Here is a 16165-nt window from a genome sequence, read left to right as displayed (position 1 = left end):
GTTCCATATAAACCTGATGATTTTTTGCTCCATTTCTTTAAAAAATATCATTGGAATTTTGATGGGAATTGCATTAAATTTGTATATTACTTTGGGTAATATAGTCATTTTGACTATATTTATTCTTCCTATCCAAGAGCAAAATATTTTTTCATTTCATTATATCTTTTTTGATTTCCCTTAACAATGCTTTGTAGTTTTCATTATATAGGTCCTTTACATTCTTTGTTATGTTTATTCCTAGGTATTTTTTGTTGTTTTTGCAACCATGAAAGGAATTTTTTTTTAGCTCATTTTCTGATGCTTCATTGTTGGTATATAGGAAGGCAATGGACTTTTGTACATTAATTTTGTATCCTGCGACCTTACTGTATTGGTTTATTGTTTCTACTAGTCTTTTTGTGGAGTCTTTGGGGTTTCCGATGTACAGGATCATATCATCTGCAAAAAGTGAAACCTTTACTTCTTTCCCAATATGAATGCATTTTATTTCTTTGTCTTGTCTGATTGCTCTGGCGAGAACTTCCAACACTATGTTGAATAAGAATATAGAGAGTAGACAACCTTACTTTGTTCCTGATTTTAGGGGAAACGTCCTCAGTGTTGTGCCATTTAATATGATGTTAGATGATGGTTTATCATAAATGGCCTTAATTATGTTGAGATATTTTCCTTCTATATTCATTTTGTTGAATGTTTTAAACATAAAATGATGTTGTATTTTATCGAATGCCTTTCTGCATCTATTGATAAGATCATATGGTTTTTGTTCTTTGTTTTGATGATATGGTGTATTACCTTAACGGTTTTACATATGTTTAACCATCCTTGTGATTCTGGGATGAATCCCACTTGATCACAATGAATTATTTTTTAATGTGTTGTTGTATTCGATTTGCCAGTATTTTGTTTATTATTTTAGCATCTGTATTCATTAGAGATATTGGTCTGCAGTTTTCTTTTTTTGTGTTGTTCTTTCCAGGTTTTGGTATGAGGGTTATGTTGGCCTCATAAAATGTGTTTGGAAGTATTGCTTCTTCTTCACTTTTTGGAAGACTTTGAGTAGAATAGGAACCAAGTCTTCTGTGAATGTTTGATAGAATTCACTAGTATAGCCATCTGGCCCTGGACTTTTATTTTGGGGAAGGTTATTAATTGTTGTTTTTATTTCCTTCCTTTTATGGGTCCGTTTAGGCTTTTTGTTTCTTCATGACTCAGTCTAGGAAGATTGCATTATTCAAGGAATTTATCTATTTCTTCTATATTGTTAAATTTGGTGGCATATACTTTTTCTTGGTATTCTACAATAATTCTTTGTATATCTATGATGTCCGTGGTAATTTCTCCTCTTTCATTTTTGATTTTGTTTATATAAATCCTTTATCTCCTTTCATAAATGAATTTGCCTAGGGTTTGTCAATTTTGTTGATCTTTTTAAAGAACCAGCTCCTTGTTTTATTAATCTTTTCTGTTCTCTATTTTATTTATTTTTGTTCTGATATTTATTATTTCCTTTCTTCTGCTGGTTTTGGGTTGTTTTTGTTCTTTGTTTTCTAGTTCCTTAAAATCTGAAGTTAAGTGGTTTATTTGGGCTTTCTCTTGTTTGTTCATATAGGCCTGTAGTGATATGAACTTTCCTCTTATTACTGCTTTTGTTGCAGCCCAGAGATTCTGATATGTTCCATTGTTATTTTTTTCCTTTATTTTATTTTATATTCTAATTTTTATTAATTTTTTTATAATTTTATGTTTTTAATGGGGCGACATCAATAAATCAGGATACATATATTCAAAGATAACAAGTCCAGGCTATCTTGTCATTAAATTCTATTGCATACCCATCACCCAAAGTCAGATTGTCCTCTGTCACCTTCTATCTAGTTCTCTTTGTGCCCCTCCCCCTTCCTCATTCCCTCTCCCTCTCTCCCCTCCCCCCGTGACCACCACACTCTTATCAATGTCTCTTAGTCTCACTTTTATGTCCCACCTACATATGGAATAATGCAGTTCCTGGTTTTTTCTGATTTACTTATTTCACTTTGTATAATGTTATCAAGATCCCAACACTTTGCTGTAAATGATCTGATGTCTTCATTTCTTATGGCTGAGTAGTACTCCATAGTGCATATGTGCCACATCTTCTTTATCCAGTGATCTATTGATGGGCTTTTTGGTTGTTTCCATGTCTTGGCCACTGTGAACAATGCTGCAATGAACATGGGGCTGCATGTGTCTTTACGTATCAATGTTTCTGAGTTTTTCAGGTATATACCCAATAGAGGGATTGCTAGGTCATAAGGTAGTTCTATTTCAGTTTTTTGAGGAACCACCATACTTTCCTCCATAGTGGTTGTACTACTTTACATTCCCACCAAGAATGTATGAGGGTTCCTTTTCCTCCACAGCCTCTCCAACATTTGCTATTACCTGTCTTGTTAATAATAGCTAATCTAACAGGTGTGAGGTGGTATCCCATTGCAGTTTTGATTTGCATTTCTCTAATAACTAAAGAAGATGAGAATCTTTTCATATATCAGTTGGCCATTTGTATTTCTTCCTGGGAGAAGTGTCTGTTCATGTCCTCTTCCCATTTTTTTTATTGGATTGTCTGATTGTTTGTTGTTGAGTTTTATGAGTTCTTTGTATATTTTTGATATTAGGCCCTTATCTGAGCTGCTGTTTGAAAATATCATTTCCCATTTAGTTGGCTGTCTGTTTATTTTGTTATCAGTTTCTCTTGCTGAGCAAAAACTTCTTAGTCTAATGTAGTCCCATTCATTAATTTTTGCCTTCACTTCTCTTGCCTTTGGAGTCAAATTCATAAAATGCTCTTTAAAACCCAGGTCCATAAGTTTAGTACCTATGTCTTCTTCATGTACTTTATTGTTTAAGGTCTTATGTTTAGATCTTTGATCCATTTTGAGTTAATTTTAGTACATGGGGACAAGCTGTAGTCGTTTCATTCTTTTGCATGTGGCTTTCCAGTTTTCCCAACACCATTTATTGAAGAGGCTTTCTTTTCTCTATTGTGTGTTGTTGGCCCCTTTATCAAAAAATATTTGACTATATATATGTGGTTTTATTTCTGGGTTTTCTATTCTGTTCCATTGGTCTGAGTGTCTATTTTTCTGCCAATATCATGCTGTTTTGATTGTCGTGGCCCTATAATATAGTTTGAAGTCAGGTATTGTAATGCCCCCAGCTTCATTCTTTTTCTTTAGGATTGTTTTGGCTATTCGGGGTTTTTTATAGTTCCATATAAATCTAATGATTTTTTGCTCTATTTCTTTAAAATATGTCATTGGAATTTTGATGGGAATTGCAGTAAATTTGTATATTGCCTTGGGTAATATGGCCATCTTGATTATATTTATTCTTCCTAACCAAGAACAAGGTATATTCTTCCATCTCATTATATCTTTTTTGATTTCCCTTAACAATGGTTTATAGTTTTCATTATATAAGTCCTTTACATTCTTTGTTATGTTTATTCCTAAGAATTTTATTTTTTTTGTTGCAATCATGAAGGGGATTATTCTTTTGAGTTTGTTCTCAAGTATTTCATTGTTGGCATATAGAAAGGCTATTGACTTCTGTATGTTAATTTTGTATCCTGCGACCTTACTGTATTGGCTTATTGTTTCTAGTAGTCTTTTTGTGGATTCTTTGGGGTTTTCGATGTATAGGATCATATCATCTGCAAAAAGTGGTACCTTTACTTCATCTTTTCCGATATGGATGCCTTTTATTTCTTTGTCTTGTCTGATTGCTCTGGCTAGAACCTCTAGTACCACATTAAATAAGAGTGGAGAGAGTGGACAACCCTGACTTGTTTCTGATTTAAGGGGGAAAGCCTTCAGTTTTCTGCCATTTAATATGATGTTAGCTGATGGTTTATCATATATGGCCTTTATCATGTTGAGATATTTTCCTTCTATACCCATTTTGTTGAAAGTCTTAAACATAAAATTGTGTTGTATTTTATTGAAAGCCTTTTCTGCATCTATTGATAAGATCATGTGATTTTTGTTCTTTGTTTTGTTGATATGGTGTATTACGTTAACCGTTTTATGTATGTTGAACCATCCTTGAGATTCTAGGATGAATCCCACTTGATCATGATGTATTATTTTTTTAATATGTTGTTGTATTCGATTTGCTAGTATTTTGTTTAGTATTTTAGCATCTGTATTCATTAGAGATATTGGTCTGTAGTTTTCTTTTTTTGTGCCATCCTTGCCTGGTTTTGGTATGAGGGTTATGTTGGCCTCATAAAATGTGTTTGGAAGTATTGCTTCTTCTTCAATTTTTTGGAAAACTTTCAGTAGAATAGGAACCAAGTCTTCTTTGAATGTTTGATAAAACTTGCTGGTATAGCTGTCTGGGTCTGGACTTTTATTTTTGGGGAGGTTTTTTTGTTTTTTTCTATTTCTTCTCTACTAATAGGTCTGTTTAGGCTTTCTGCTTCTTCTTGACTCAGTCTAGAAAGGTTGTATTGTTCTAGGAATTTATCCACTTCTTCTAGGTTGTTGAATTTAGTGGCATAAAGTTTTTCATAGTATTCTACAATAATTCTTTGTATATCGACGGTGTCCGTGGTGATTTCTCCTCTTTCATTTTGGATTTTGTTTATATGAGTACTTTCTTTTTTTCCTTGGTAAGTCATGCCAAGGGTTTGTCAATTTTGTTGAACTCTTCAGAGAAACAGCTCCTTGTTCTATTAATTTTTTCTATAGTTTTTCTGTTCTCTATTTCATTTTTTTCTGCTCTAATTTTTATTATCTCCTTTCTTCGGCTGGTTTTGGGTTGTCTTTGTTCCTCTTTTTCTAGTTCCTTAAGGTGAGAAGTTGAGTGGTTCACTTGGGCTCTCTCTTGTTTGTTCATATAGGCCTGAAGTGATATGAACTTCCCTCTTATCACTGCTTTTGCTGCATCCCATAGATTTTGATATGTCGTATTGTCATTTTCATTTGTCTCTATATATCTTTTGATCTCTGCACTTATTTCTTCTTTAACCCATTCATTTTTTAAAAGTATGTTGTTTAGTTTCCACATTTTTGTGGGATTTTTTTCCTCTTTTTTGCAGTTGAATTCTAGTTTTAAGACTTTATGATCAGAAAATATGCTTAGTACAACTTTGATTTTTCTGAATTTGCTGATGTTGTTTTTGTGGCCCAACATATGGTCAATTCTTAAGAATGATCCATGTACACTGGATAAAAATGTATACTCAGTCACTTTGGGATGAAATGTCCTGTACATGTCTGTCATATCCAGGGGCTCTAGTGTTTTGTTTAAAGCCACTATATCTTTGTTGATTCTCTGTTTGGATGACCGATCTAGAGCCGTCAGCGGTGTATTGAGGTCTCTAAGTATGATTGTATTTTTGTCAGTTTTTGTTTTAAGGTCAATAAGTAGCTGTCTTATATATTTTGGTGTTCCTTGGTTTGGTGCATATATATTAAGAATTGTTATCTCTTCTTGATTCAGTGTCCCCTTAGCCATTATGAAATGGCCATTTTTGTCTCTGAGTACTTTTACTGTCTTGTAGTCAGCATTATCAGATATGAGTATTGCTATGCCTGCTTTTTTGGGGGATGTTATTTACTTGGAGTATTGTTTTCCAGCCTTTCACTTTGAATTTCTTTTTATCCTTGTTACTTAGATGAGTTTCTTGTAGGCAGCATACAGTTGGATTTTCTTTTTTAATCCATTCTGCTACTCTGTGTCTTTTTATTGGTGAGTTTAATCCATTTACATTTAGTGTAATTATTGACACTTAGTTCCTTATTGCCATTTTATAAATTGCTTTCTGTTAGTTTTGTGTCTTGTTTGATCCTTCTCTTTCGTTTTTCTATCTTTTGTTTTTATTTGGTTGTATTCCATACATCTTTCCTCTGTTGCTATCTCTTTTAAATCATGTGCTTCTGTGGTGGTTTTTTCAATGGTGGTTACCTTTAAGTCATGAAAAGGATTCCTACCCTCTTCACTGTAGTGCACTATTTTGTGAGTACTTTTGCACTCCATCGTCCTTTGCTACTGTTAATCTCCATCCTCTCCCCCCCCTTTCTTTTTGTTTTTGTCACAGTTTAAATTTGTTTTTATTGTGTTCTTCTTGGAGCTTTTACTTGTGGCTTTGTTTTTTTTTCTTTGTAACTGCTTGGAGAACCCCTTTAGTAATTCCTGGAGTGGGGGTTTTCTGATGATAAATTCCCTCATCTTTTCTGTATCTGTGAATGTTTTTATTTCTTCTTTATATTTGAAGGATAGCTTTGATGGGTATAGTATTCATGGCTGAAAGTTCCTCTTTTTCAGGACTTTAAATATTGGGGTCCACTCTCTTCCAGCTTGTAGAGTTTCTGCTGAGAAATCGGAGGATAATCTAATGGGCCTTATTTTATATGTTGTATTCTTCTTTTCCCTGGCTGCCTTGAGAATTTTTTCTTTGCCATTGGTTTGTGCCAATTTCATTATGATGTGCCTTGGAGAAGGTTTGTTGGGGTTAAGAAAACTCGGAGTTCTGTTTGCTTCTTGAATTTGAGGCTTTAGTTCTTTCCATAGGCTTGGGAAGTTCTCATCTATTATTTGTTTGAGTATGTTCTCCATTCCATTTTCTCTCTCTTCTTCCTCTGATATACCTATTATTCTTATGTTACTTTTTTGATGGAGTCAGATAATTCCTATAGGGCTATCTCATTTTTTTAAATTTTTGAGTCTCTTTCTTCTTCTCTCTGTTGTGCCTCAAGTTGCTTGTCTTCTATGTCACTAATCCTACCTTCTATCTAGCCTGTTCTATTAGCTAAGCTTGTTACCTCGTTTTTCAGCTCATGAATTGAGTTTTTCATCTCTGTTTGATTTATTTTTATAGTTTCAATTTCCTTAGAAATATATTCTTTGTGTTCATTGAGTTGTTTTCTGAGCTCCCTAAATTGCCTTTCTGTGTTTTCTTGTATATCTCTGAGTATTTTTAGGATTTCTATTTTCAATTCTCTGTCATTTAACTCCAAAATTTCCAATATATTAAATTTTTCTCCATAGATTTTTCCTCATGTATCTGTGCTACCTCTCTGTCTTTTGTATCCATGATATTTGAATTTCTCTTCCTTAATGGCATCTGAGGGTGGTTTTGTTGATAGTATTAATGATATTTAATAAAGAATAAAAAGTTAAAAAATAAAAAATTGTAAAGAGTTGTTTTTAAAAAAAATTAATAATGAAATAAATAAAAATTAAATTAAATTAAAATTTAAAAAAGTAAATTATTCCCTTCTCCTCTTTCCTCTTCTCTCCTCTCCCCTCTTTCTTGAGAAAATCTTGTGGTGAACTGTGAATTATATTGTACTGAATAGAACAAACAATGCTTGTAATGGAGGGCCTGAATTGAGGAGAAATAATAAAGGGGCAAAAAAAAGGGAGGTATGGACCCACATAAAGCAAATAAGGAAAAAATTTGGGTCAAGAATAAAATGATTTGCTTGTAGGTGTTAGTTGACTAATAGTTATAATGAGAGGATTAAGAGGGAAACAGGAAAATGGGGTGACAAATTTAAAAAATTACTATTGTATTTAGTGGAACAAGAACTAGATAAAATGGATAGCCAGGGATGGGAGCACTGCTAGTGAGTTAAAAAGGTAAAGTAAAACTCCCCCCAAATGCCACAAACATAAGTTTGAGTCCCAGGTAAGATAATTTGTTCGTTATTGGGGTTTGAATGAGAGGAGACGTAAAGGAAAAAGGAAGAAACTAATATAGAGGGAGAAAATAAAGAGAGAGAGAAAAAAAAAAGAGGGAACCACTAAAAGAAGAAAAAAGAAAAAAGAGGAGAGAGAGAGAGAGAGAGAGAGAGAGAGAGTTAAGGGTTTTGGAATGCAACCCTCATAGAGAGAAAGGAAGAGGAAAGGAAAGGTAATGGGAGATGTATCACTTATGGGTAGTGTAGTTCAAGGAGAGGAGAGAGTAAGACCGGCAGAGAGTTAAACGACCAAATTGGAGGATAAAAAAAAAAATCAAGAATGAAGATAAGAGAAACAAATGAATAAATATAATAAAATAGAATAGGTTATAAAGTCTGTGTATTATTCTTGATTTTGAGGTTATCTTCTTGCTTTTTCTTTTCTCTCCCTCTTCCTGGTCGATGACTCTGTACCCCGAGTTCTGCCCCTTTGGCAAGCTCAGGTAGAGGTTTGCAGTTCATAAGTCTCTATGGCAATGTCATGTATTGTGCTTCAGTCTCGTTGGCAGTCGAGGCTCATTAGCATTTATAGGCTCTGACAGTGAGAGAGTTCGTGTTCCTGGAGCCTCTTTCCTAGTGTTTCCTTCCTCAATTAGTAGCCTGATAATCCAGCTATGGGGTTGCTGCTTCCTCTGCCTGAATAGTAAGAGGCTCAAAAAGCTGGCAACTCCCCACTCTATTCCCACTCAGCACAGGGCTCTGGGTAAGGCTCAGTCAGTCAGAGCTGCTAGCATAATCAGGCAGGGCTTCCACACACTCAAAGACCTCTGGCTCTGCCACTCTGTCCGGTAACACCGGCGGGTGCCCACTCCTGGGGTGCTTGGAGGAAACTCTCGCTCACTATCTCTGCGCAGACCAGGATATCAGGCCGGCAGTCTCACACTCTGAGTGAAACCCCCGCCCACATGGAAAAGTTACAGCGTTAAAATTGGCTCTCGCTCCTTCCCCGTGCACGGCTTTTTCAGGGCACTAGGGCAACCTAGAGATTCCGCTTTCGGCCCACCCAAAGGCCCCTGACTCTGCCCTTCTGTGGGATAACACGGGTGCCCACTGCCGAGGCACTCGGAGGAATCTCTCGCTCACTATCTGCGCGCATAGACCAGGATATCAGGCCGGCCACCTCACCCTCTGAGTGAAACCCCCACCTGCATGGAAAAGTTCCAGCGTTGGAATTGGCTCTTGCTCCCTCCCTGTGTGCGGCTTTTTCAGGGCACTGGGGTTGCCTGGAGATTCTGCTTTTGGCCCACACAGAGGCCTCTGACTCTGCCCCTCTGTGGGATAAGACGGGCGCCCACTCCTGAGGTGCTCGGCGGAATCTCTTGCCCAATCTCCGTGCACGCTGACCAGGATATCAGGCCAGCCGCCTCACACTTTGAGCAAAACCCCCACTCGCACGAAAAAGTTCCAGCATTGGAATTGGCTCTCGCTACCTCCCCTTGCACGGCTTTTTCAGGGTGCTGGGGTGGCCCAAAGATTCGCTTTTGGCCCATACAAAGGCCTCTGACTCTGCCTCTCTGTGGGGTAACTCAGGCACCCACTCCCAAGGCGCTCAGAGGAATCTCTCGCCTACTATCTGTGCACACCGACCAGGAGATCGGGGAAAATAGCTGCCACACTTGTCTTTCTTTGTCTGGGTTTGGCACAAGTGTTAGCTTGTATTTCCTGGGTTGCCACAGGCACAGTTTTTCCTCGGCTTGGTTCTCCATGCCACAGCCTGGTTCGGCTGTTTGTGCTGCGGCCTAGATCTATTCACCCCCTTTGCCCACCTTAGTTTCTATACTCTCAGTTTCCAGTGAAAACAGCCCTATTTAGGTTAGTGAGGAAGGCGGAGCATTTCTTACTCCCTATTTCCTTCAGGGTTTGATTATATATTTAGCCAATTTTTCGCACGACCATACCTTCGGGTGTATTGTGAAACATCTGGAAGGCTCCAAGGATAGGTTTTTCTGTTTCTGGTTGAAGATTTTGTTGAGTTTTGAGGGAGATTTATTGGTATCTCTTTGTACCGTGCCATTACTCTGACGTCATCTCCCCATTGTTATTTTTATTTTCCTGTATGTACCTTTTTATCTCTGCACTTATTTCTTCTTGGACCCAATCAGTTTTTAAAAGTTTGTTGTTCAGTTTTCACATTTTTGTGGGTTTGTTTACCTCTTTTTTGCAGTTGAATTCTACTTTCAAGGCTTTATGATCAGAAAATATGCTTGATATTATTTTAATCATTCTGAATTTGTTGATGTGATTTTTGTGGCCCAACATATGGTCAGTTCTTGAGAATGTTCCATGTACACTAGAGAAAAATATATACTCTGACACTTTGGGATAAAATGTCCTATAGATGTCTATCATATCCAATTATTCTAGTGTTTCATTTAAGGCCAATATTTTTTTTTTTAAGATTTTATTTATTCATTATAGAGAGGGGAGAGAGAGAGAGAGAGAGAAGGGGGGAGGAGCTGAAAGCATCAACTCCCATATGTGCCTTGACCAGGCAAGCCCAGGGTTTTGAACCGGCAACTTCAGCATTTCCAGGTTGACACTTTATCCACTGCACCACCACAGGTCAGGCCAACGCCAATATTTCTTTATTGATTTTCTGTTTGGATGAACAATCTAGAGCCATCAGCGGTATATTGAGGTCTCCAAGTATGATTGTATTTTTGTCAGTTTTTGTTTTTAGGCCAGTCTGTAGCTGTCTTATATATTTTGGTGCTCCTTGGTTTGGTGCATATATATTAAGAAGTGTTACGTCTTCTTGATTCAATGTCCCTTTTATCATTATAAAATTACCGTTTTTGTCTCTCATTGCCTTTGCAGTCTTGTAGTCAGCATTGTTAGATATGAGTATTTGAGAATATGTTCTCCAGTCCATTTTCTCTTTCTATTCCTTCTGATATACCCATTATTCTTATGTTGCTCTCTCTGATGGAATCAGACAATTTCTGTAGGATTATCACATTTTGTTTAATTTGTGAATTTCTCTCCACTTCTCTCTGTAGTACTTCTATTTGCCTGTCTTCTATGTCACTAATTCTCTCTTCTGTCTACACCTGCTTTTTTTTTAATGTTATTTGCTTGGAGTATTGTTTTCCAACCTTTCACTTTGAATTTGTTTTTGTCCTTGTAGCTTAGATGTGTTTCTTGTAGGCAGCATACAGTTGGATTTTTTTTAATCAATCTGCTACTCTCTATCTTTTTATTGGTGAGTTCAATTCATTTACATTTAGTGTCATTATGGACATTTGAAGGGTTCCTATTGACACTTTATATATTGCTTTCTGATAGTTTTGTATCTTGTTTGGTTCTTCTCTTTTGTTTTTATATCAATTGTTTTTGTTTGGTTGTAATCCATACTTATTTTCTCTGTTACTTTTTTTTTTAAGCCATGTACATCTCTGTTGGTTTATTCATGGGTGGTTACCATTAAGTAATGAAAAGCATACATATCATGTTCATTGTAGTACATTATCTCCTGAGTGCTTCTGCACTCCATTCTCTTTTGCTAATATTAATGTTTGTCCTCTCCCCTTTTTTGTTTCTTTGTCAAGGATTAATCTTGTTTTTGTTGCGATCTTCATGGAGCTTTTACTTGTATTTTTGTTTTGTTTTGTTCTTTCTGCCTGGTCAGAAAACTCTCTTTAGCATTTCATAAAGTATGTTTTCTGGTGGTAAATTCCCTCATCTTTTCTGTATCTGTGAATTTTTTATTTATTTCTCTTTTGTATTTGAAGGATAGCTTTGATGGGTATAGTATTCTTGGCTGGAAGTTCCTCTCTTTCAGAACTTTAAATATTGGTGTCTAATCTCTTTTAGCTTGTAGAGTTTCTGCTGAGAAATCTGTTGACAATCTCATGGGGCTTCCTTTATATGTTGTATTCTTTTCCCTGGCTGCCATGAAATTTTTTGGTTTGTTATTGGTTTGTGCCAATTTCGTTAAGATGTGCCTTGGAGTAAGTTTGTTAGGGTTAAGAAAACTCGGTGTTCTGTTTGCTTCTTGAATTCTAGGCTTTAGTTCTTTCCACAGGCTTGGGAAGTTCTCATCTATTATCTGTTTGAATATGTTCTCCAGTCCATTTTCTCTCTCTTCTCCTTCTTATATACCCATTATTATTATGTTGCTCTCTCTGATGGAATCAGAAAATTCCTGTAGGGCTATCACATTTTGTTTAATCTGTGAGTCTCTCTCCACTTCTCTCTGTAGTACCTCTAGTTGCCTGTCTTCTATGTCACTAATTCTCTCTTCTGTCTGGCCTGTTTTATTGGCTAAGCTTGTTACCTAGTTTTTCAGTTCATAAATTGAGTTTCTCATCTGTGTTGATTCATTTTCATAGTTTCAATTTCCTTGATGAAATATTCATTTTGTTCATTGAATTTTTTTTTGAGCTCCTTAAATTGCCTTTCTGTGCTTTCTTGTATATCTGTGAGTATTTTTAGGACTTCAATTTTAAATTCTCTGTCATTTATTTCTAAGGTTTTTGAGCTATTCAAATTTTTTTCTATAGATTTTTCCTCATCTATCTGAGCTACATCACTGTCTTTTGTATCCATGATATTTGATTTCTTTTTCTTTAATGGCATTTGAGAGTGGTGTTGTTAATAACACTATAAAAGTTAATAAAAAATTTTTTTGAAAAAAATGCAGTAAAAAACTGAAAATTCTATTGTGGTAGGTGGAACAAAAACACATAGAACAGCCCTGGCTGGTTGGCTCAGCGGTAGAGTGTTGGCCTGGTGTGCAGGAGTCCTGGGTTCGATTCCCAGCCAGGGTACACAGGAGAAGCACCCATCTGTTTCTCCACTCCTCCCCCTCTCCTTCCTCTCTGTCTCTCTCTCTTCCCCTCCCGCAGCCAAGGCCCCATTGGAGCAAAGATGGCCCAGGTGCTGAGGATGGCTCTGTGGCCTCTGCCTCAGGCACTAGAATGGCTCTGGATGCAACAAAGCGATGCCCCAGAGGGGCAGAGCATCGCCCCCTGGTGGGCATGCCAGGTGGATCCCGGTCAGGTGCATGCAGGAGTCTGTCTGACTGCCTCCCCATTTCCCGCTTCAGAAAAATAAAAAAACAAACAAGCAAACAAACAAAAACAAAAATACATAGAACAGAGGGCCTGTGTTAGGGCAGAGTGACAAAGAGGCAATAAACAAGGCAAGAACCCACAAAATGCCACAAGAATATAATTTAGATCAATAATTAAATAATTTGTAAATGATGGTTGAATGAGAGAAATAGTGTAAGAGAAAAGAAAAAACATAAAAAGAGAAAAAAAGAAATACAGTGAAAAATGAAAATTCTATTGTATTAAGTGGCATAAAAACTAAAGAATGGAGAGCTGGAGTTGGGGAAAATGCTAAAGAGATAAAAAGTGAAGTAAAAATGCCACATATAAAATGCCACAAAAAAAATCTGAATCCAGAATAAAATAATTTGTCTGCAGGTGAGATTCTAATGAGAGAAAAAGTGAAAGAGAAAAGAAGAAACCAAAATAGAGAGAAAAAAATTGAGTTTTTTGGAATGTAACACTCATAGAAAAAAAAGAATGGGAAATGTAACACCTATGGATAATAATGTTCAAAATGAAAAGATTAAAATGGAAAGAGGATAAAATGACCAAGATGGAAGAAAAAAATAAAATAAATAAAGAATACCAGAAAAAAATAGAAAAATTTATAAAGACTGTGGATTTTTCCTGGTTTTGAGAAGTAATCTTCTTCCTTTTTCTTTCTTCTCTCTTTTTGGCCTGTGGCACTGTACCCCAGGTTCTGTCCCTGTGGCACTCTTAGGTAGAAATTTGCTGTTGTGTCGCTATGGTGATGACCTAAATTAGGCCTCAGTCCCATTGGTAGGTGGGGCTTGCTAGCATTTGCAAGCTCAGACAATGGGAGAGTCCATTTTCCCAGAGCCTCTCCCCAAATATTTTCTTTCTGAACCAGCAGCCTGGGACACAGCTATAAAGTTGCCCCAGCCACTGCCTGGAGAGCAAGAGGCTGTAAGAGCTGCCAAATCTCCCCTCTATTTCCACTCAACACAGGGTTCTGAGTAAGGCTTTGCCAGCCAGAGCCCCCAGCATAATCAGGCAGGGCTGGGAGCTGATTGCCTTTCAGGTATCTTTCTTTTTAAAAAATTTTTTAAAATAATTTTATTTTTTAATGGGGTGACATCAATAAATCAGGATACATATATTCAAAGATAACATGTTCAGGTTATCTTGTCATTCAGTTATGTTGCATACCCATCACCCAAAGTCAGATTGTCCTTTGTCACCTTCTATCTAGTTTTCTTTGTGCCCTTCCCCCTCCCCCTTTCCCTCTCCCTCTCCCCCCTCCCCTCGTAACCACCACATTCTTATCAGTGTCTCTTAGTCTCACTTTTATATCCCCCCTACGTATGGAATAATGCAGTTCCTGTTTTTTTCTGATTTACTTATTTCACTTCGTATAATGTTATCAAGATCCCACCATTTTGCTGTAAATGATCCGATGTCATCATTTCTTATGGCTGAGTAGTATTCCATAGTGTATATGTGCCACATCTTCTTTATCCAGTCATCTATTGATGGGCTTTTTGGTTGTTTCCATGTCCTGGCCACTGTGAACAATGCTGCAATGAACATGGGGCTGCATGTGTCTTTATGTATCAATGTTTATGAGTTCTGGGGGTATATATCCAGTAGAGGGATTGCTGGGTCTTAAGGTAGTTCTATTTTCAGTTTTTTGAGGAACCACCATACTTTCTTCCATAATGGTTGTACTACTTTACATTCCCACCAACAGTGTATGAGGGTTCCTTTTTCTATGAGCCTCCAGGCATGTTTAGTTTGCCTGAGCACTCTGCAGGTCTGCTCTCCAGAGCTGTTTGCAAGCTGCCTGCACACCCTTCCTCCACCACTTCACTCTTCTCTTCCCCAGGATTATGCTTTGTTAGCCTATATGGTTGGAGGAGGTGCCACGCTCAGGTAAGTCTGGTATAAGGAAGCAGTTTTTTGTGCACTTCCCACACTCTATTGTTTGGGAAGCCAGGATTATTCAAAAACTCTGGTCACAGCCCACACAGAGGGTCACTACTGACAGTCTTTGACCCAGTCCCTCCATCCAGGAATGTGGGCACCGATGTCTGAAGCGGCAGGTGGATCCTCTCAAACACTGCCCATGCTCACCGACCAGGATACCAGACGTAAATAAGGCAACTGCTCGCCCACCTCTGCCGGGGTCTGCTGCTGGCATTAGCACCACATGGGGTGAGCTGCAGGCACACTCTCTCCTTAGCTTAAATGTCTGTATCCTAGCCCAGCTTTGTCCATGCCACCAGCCCTTGCTCTTTCTCAGTTCCAAGTGAAAGCAGCCCTTGTTCAGGTCAGTGAGGAAAGTGGAATACTCTGCTCTTCATCTTATTTCCTTCAGAGTGGATTATATATTCAGCCACCTTTTCACCCAATCATACCTTTGTTTGATGTATGTGTATTTCAGGTGCTCCTGAGATTGTTTTTCTGTCTCTAGTTGTTGAATTTGTTGAAGTTTCAGAAAGACATATCAGGAGTACTCCTCACAGCGCCATTTCTCTGACATCACCATCAGTAAAAGTTTTATTTATTTATTTATTTATTTATTTATTTTAGAATGAAGAGAGAGACAGAGAGACAGAGAGAGAGAGAGAGAGAAGGGGGAGGAGCAGGAAGCATCAACTCCCATATGTGCCTTGACCAGGCAAGCCCAGGGTTTTGAACCGACGACCTTAGCATTTCCAGGTCGACGCTTTATCCACTGCACCACCACAGGTCTCAGTAAAATTTTTTTTTGCATCTAATTATATTTATGAAAAGTTGGCAGGATACCAGTTTTGTAAAAACCATTGTTCTAGACATACCGACTTATTCACTTTATTATTATCAAGCCTCTTGCTTAAATGTAGTTTATTAAAACAGATTTTTGCTTGCCATGGACAATATGAATTTTTGTAATTTAACTCTGAAATAAAATTATAGAGGCATGCATCCCCATATCTATAATGTTCTGGGTGTCTAAGGATTTATTCAGTAGCTGCAACTTAAAGTTTTCACTAACTTCATAATTTCTTTAAAAATAACAATCAGCCTGACCTGTGGTGGTGCAGTGGATAAAATGTTGACCTGGAATGCTGAGGTCACTGGTTTGAAACCCTGGGCTTGCCTAGTCAAGGCTTATTTAGGAGTTGATGCTTCCTGCTCCTTTCTTCTTCTTCTTCTTCTTCTTCTTCTTCTTCTTCTTCTTCTTCTTCTTCTTCTTCTTCTTCTTTTCTCTCTCTCTCACTCTCTCTCTCCTCTTTAAAATGAATAAATAAAATCTTAAAAAAAACTAACAGTCATTCACAAAAGAATAGAAATAATTCATACAGCCAGAAAGTCTCTACTCCAAAAAACAGTTAAACACTATTCAAGGAGATAAGCTGGAATGATCCCAGG

The sequence above is a fragment of the Saccopteryx bilineata genome, chromosome 1 (assembly GCF_036850765.1).
Source record: "Saccopteryx bilineata isolate mSacBil1 chromosome 1, mSacBil1_pri_phased_curated, whole genome shotgun sequence".
Taxonomy (NCBI): domain Eukaryota; kingdom Metazoa; phylum Chordata; class Mammalia; order Chiroptera; family Emballonuridae; genus Saccopteryx; species Saccopteryx bilineata.
Note: the sequence above shows the minus strand (reverse complement) of the source record.